The sequence below is a fragment of the Phyllobates terribilis genome, unplaced genomic scaffold, assembly GCF_046119375.1.
Source record: "Phyllobates terribilis strain yellow unplaced genomic scaffold, ASM4611937v1 Scaffold_1115__1_contigs__length_409241, whole genome shotgun sequence".
Lineage (NCBI taxonomy): Eukaryota > Metazoa > Chordata > Amphibia > Anura > Dendrobatidae > Phyllobates > Phyllobates terribilis.
Window position 1 is genome coordinate 372,501 of NW_027363875.1, and position 5,000 is coordinate 377,500.

Here is a 5,000-nt window from a genome sequence, read left to right on the forward strand (position 1 = left end):
TTTTGGGGACTTAGAAAATTTTTCAACTTTTGTCAGACTTCCAGACAGGGGAGCGTGTCAGTGCGCGCATCCGATTTCAGTTCCAGAGCGATTCGCGCGATGAGTCCTTGATACTTAGTCGTTTTTGCAAAATTTCTGACTTTTTGGAAAATTTCACAATTTTGTGAAAACTTCCACAAAATGAGGTTCTAGTATGTTAGAGGGCATCCCAGGAGGGCTCCAAAAGTGTGGGTAAAATATATATCCCACAGGGGGAAAATTGAAAAAAAGTTGAAAAAAAAAATTTTTGGGGACTTAGAAAATTTTCACACATGTGTCAGACTTCCAGACAGGGGAGCGTGTCAGTGCGCGCATCCGATTTCAGTTCCAGAGCGATTCGCGCGATGAGTCCTTGATACTTAGTCGTTTTTGGCAAAATTTCTGACTTTTTGAAAATTTCACAATTTTGTGAAAACTTCCACAAAATGAGGTTCTAGTATGTTAGAGGGCATCCCAGGAGGGCTCCAAAAGTGTGGGTAAAATATATATCCCACAGGGGGAAAATTGAAAAAAAGTTGAAAAAAAAAATTTTTGGGGACTTAGAAAATTTTCACACATGTGTCAGACTTCCAGACAGGGGAGCGTGTCAGTGCGCGCATCCGATTTCAGTTCCAGAGCGATTCGCGCGATGAGTCCTTGATACTTAGTCGTTTTTGGCAAAATTTCTGACTTTTTGAAAATTTCACAATTTTGTGAAAACTTCCACAAAATGAGGTTCTAGTATGTTAGAGGGCATCCCAGGAGGGCTCCAAAAGTGTGGGTAAAATATATATCCCACAGGGGGAAAATTGAAAAAAAGTTGAAAAAAAAAATTTTTGGGGACTTAGAAAATTTTTCAACTTTTGTCAGACTTCCAGACAGGGGAGCGTGTCAGTGCGCGCATCCGATTTCAGTTCCAGAGCGATTCGCGCGATGAGTCCTTGATACTTAGTCGTTTTTGGCAAAATTTCTGACTTTTTGAAAATTTCACAATTTTGTGAAAACTTCCACAAAATGAGGTTCTAGTATGTTAGAGGGCATCCCAGGAGGGCTCCAAAAGTGTGGGTAAAATATATATCCCACAGGGGGAAAATTGAAAAAAAGTTGAAAAAAAAAATTTTTGGGGACTTAGAAAATTTTTCAACTTTTGTCAGACTTCCAGACAGGGGAGCGTGTCAGTGCGCGCATCCGATTTCAGTTCCAGAGCGATTCGCGCGATGAGTCCTTGATACTTAGTCGTTTTTGGCAAAATTTCTGACTTTTTGAAAATTTCACAATTTTGTGAAAACTTCCACAAAATGAGGTTCTAGTATGTTAGAGGGCATCCCAGGAGGGCTCCAAAAGTGTGGGTAAAATATATATCCCACAGGGGGAAAATTGAAAAAAAGTTGAAAAAAAAAATTTTTGGGGACTTAGAAAATTTTCACACATGTGTCAGACTTCCAGAGAGGGGAGCATGTCAGTGCGCGCATCCGATTTCAGTTCCAGAGCGATTCGCGCGATGAGTCCTTGATACTTAGTCGTTTTTGCAAAATTTCTGACTTTTTGGAAAATTTCACAATTTTGTGAAAACTTCCACAAAATGAGGTTCTAGTATGTTAGAGGGCATCCCAGGAGGGCTCCAAAAGTGTGGGTAAAATATATATCCCACAGGGGGAAAATTGAAAAAAAGTTGAAAAAAAAAATTTTTGGGGACTTAGAAAATTTTTCAACTTTTGTCAGACTTCCAGACAGGGGAGCGTGTCAGTGCGCGCATCCGATTTCAGTTCCAGAGCGATTCGCGCGATGAGTCCTTGATACTTAGTCGTTTTTGCAAAATTTCTGACTTTTTGGAAAATTTCACAATTTTGTGAAAACTTCCACAAAATGAGGTTCTAGTATGTTAGAGGGCATCCCAGGAGGGCTCCAAAAGTGTGGGTAAAATATATATCCCACAGGGGGAAAATTGAAAAAAAGTTGAAAAAAAAAATTTTTGGGGACTTAGAAAATTTTCACACATGTGTCAGACTTCCAGACAGGGGAGCGTGTCAGTGCGCGCATCCGATTTCAGTTCCAGAGCGATTCGCGCGATGAGTCCTTGATACTTAGTCGTTTTTGGCAAAATTTCTGACTTTTTGAAAATTTCACAATTTTGTGAAAACTTCCACAAAATGAGGTTCTAGTATGTTAGAGGGCATCCCAGGAGGGCTCCAAAAGTGTGGGTAAAATATATATCCCACAGGGGGAAAATTGAAAAAAAGTTGAAAAAAAAAATTTTTGGGGACTTAGAAAATTTTCACACATGTGTCAGACTTCCAGACAGGGGAGCGTGTCAGTGCGCGCATCCGATTTCAGTTCCAGAGCGATTCGCGCGATGAGTCCTTGATACTTAGTCGTTTTTGGCAAAATTTCTGACTTTTTGAAAATTTCACAATTTTGTGAAAACTTCCACAAAATGAGGTTCTAGTATGTTAGAGGGCATCCCAGGAGGGCTCCAAAAGTGTGGGTAAAATATATATCCCACAGGGGGAAAATTGAAAAAAAGTTGAAAAAAAAAATTTTTGGGGACTTAGAAAATTTTTCAACTTTTGTCAGACTTCCAGACAGGGGAGCGTGTCAGTGCGCGCATCCGATTTCAGTTCCAGAGCGATTCGCGCGATGAGTCCTTGATACTTAGTCGTTTTTGGCAAAATTTCTGACTTTTTGAAAATTTCACAATTTTGTGAAAACTTCCACAAAATGAGGTTCTAGTATGTTAGAGGGCATCCCAGGAGGGCTCCAAAAGTGTGGGTAAAATATATATCCCACAGGGGGAAAATTGAAAAAAAGTTGAAAAAAAAAATTTTTGGGGACTTAGAAAATTTTCACACATGTGTCAGACTTCCAGAGAGGGGAGCATGTCAGTGCGCGCATCCGATTTCAGTTCCAGAGCGATTCGCGCGATGAGTCCTTGATACTTAGTCGTTTTTGCAAAATTTCTGACTTTTTGGAAAATTTCACAATTTTGTGAAAACTTCCACAAAATGAGGTTCTAGTATGTTAGAGGGCATCCCAGGAGGGCTCCAAAAGTGTGGGTAAAATATATATCCCACAGGGGGAAAATTGAAAAAAAGTTGAAAAAAAAAATTTTTGGGGACTTAGAAAATTTTTCAACTTTTGTCAGACTTCCAGACAGGGGAGCGTGTCAGTGCGCGCATCCGATTTCAGTTCCAGAGCGATTCGCGCGATGAGTCCTTGATACTTAGTCGTTTTTGGCAAAATTTCTGACTTTTTGAAAATTTCACAATTTTGTGAAAACTTCCACAAAATGAGGTTCTAGTATGTTAGAGGGCATCCCAGGAGGGCTCCAAAAGTGTGGGTAAAATATATATCCCACAGGGGGAAAATTGAAAAAAAGTTGAAAAAAAAAATTTTTGGGGACTTAGAAAATTTTCACACATGTGTCAGACTTCCAGAGAGGGGAGCATGTCAGTGCGCGCATCCGATTTCAGTTCCAGAGCGATTCGCGCGATGAGTCCTTGATACTTAGTCGTTTTTGCAAAATTTCTGACTTTTTGGAAAATTTCACAATTTTGTGAAAACTTCCACAAAATGAGGTTCTAGTATGTTAGAGGGCATCCCAGGAGGGCTCCAAAAGTGTGGGTAAAATATATATCCCACAGGGGGAAAATTGAAAAAAAGTTGAAAAAAAAAATTTTTGGGGACTTAGAAAATTTTTCAACTTTTGTCAGACTTCCAGACAGGGGAGCGTGTCAGTGCGCGCATCCGATTTCAGTTCCAGAGCGATTCGCGCGATGAGTCCTTGATACTTAGTCGTTTTTGGCAAAATTTCTGACTTTTTGAAAATTTCACAATTTTGTGAAAACTTCCACAAAATGAGGTTCTAGTATGTTAGAGGGCATCCCAGGAGGGCTCCAAAAGTGTGGGTAAAATATATATCCCACAGGGGGAAAATTGAAAAAAAGTTGAAAAAAAAAATTTTTGGGGACTTAGAAAATTTTTCAACTTGTGTCAGACTTCCAGAGAGGGGAGCATGTCAGTGCGCGCATCCGATTTCAGTTCCAGAGCGATTCGCGCGATGAGTCCTTGATACTTAGTCGTTTTCAGAAGTCACAATTTTGACTTCCAGGACCCGCAAAACGTTTGTAAATTGAGCCCGCTCCCCAGTTCCAAGCGTTTTGAGGTGTCCCCGGTTGCAGTAATGCAGCCTGCCCACTAGATGTCGCAAAAGAGACAAAAAGTGAAAAAGAACCAGAATGAGGAAATTCCAGGGAGCCGAATCCGCCTGACAGTTCCAGGCGATCGGGCACTTTTTTGCATGCGTCCCTAAAGTGGGTATAGGGTGACACTCCATGCAAAGACCCAGTTTTGCACACCACCGGCAGAATATATGAGAGAGAGGTACCTCTCAGCCCCGACACATTTCGACTCATTTAAGCTGGTTTTCACCTCCGTAGGCCTGGGTATGCGTTTTGGCTATGAGTCCCTGTTCGGCTGGAGGTCTGCACCTTGGCTGAACCCAGGCTTCCGCAGCTGCGTGGGGGGACTTTTGCCGGTCGCCTATCCCAAGTCAGAGAGGTGTTCCTGGGTTGAAGTGAGCCTGGCCAGACCCCCCCGCGGGCCCTGGTTCTCCACATGGGGGCGCCGTCAAGGCTAAAATCTGGATTTTTAGGCCGAGGAGAGGCTCCATGAGGGCGGATGCTTTTGTGGCTTCGACCCCAGTGCTGTTCCACATCCAGTACCCCCCCGCAAGGGCGCCTGTACCCGAGTCGCGCTTCCAGGACTCGTGGGCACGTATCTCCCGACGACAGGGGTTTGCAGCCTCCGTACTTGGGCAAGTCCCTACATGCACCCCTGCTCTTCCTCCGATCGATCTGGCGCAGCGCTCCCGGGTGGGGAGGTGGCGCCGCTCGCTCGGCCCGGGCTTTGGAGCCCGCGCTGGCTTAAGGTGAGCGGTCCCCTTCCTCCTCTACCCCCGGGCTTCCGACACCTATCTTTGGGCG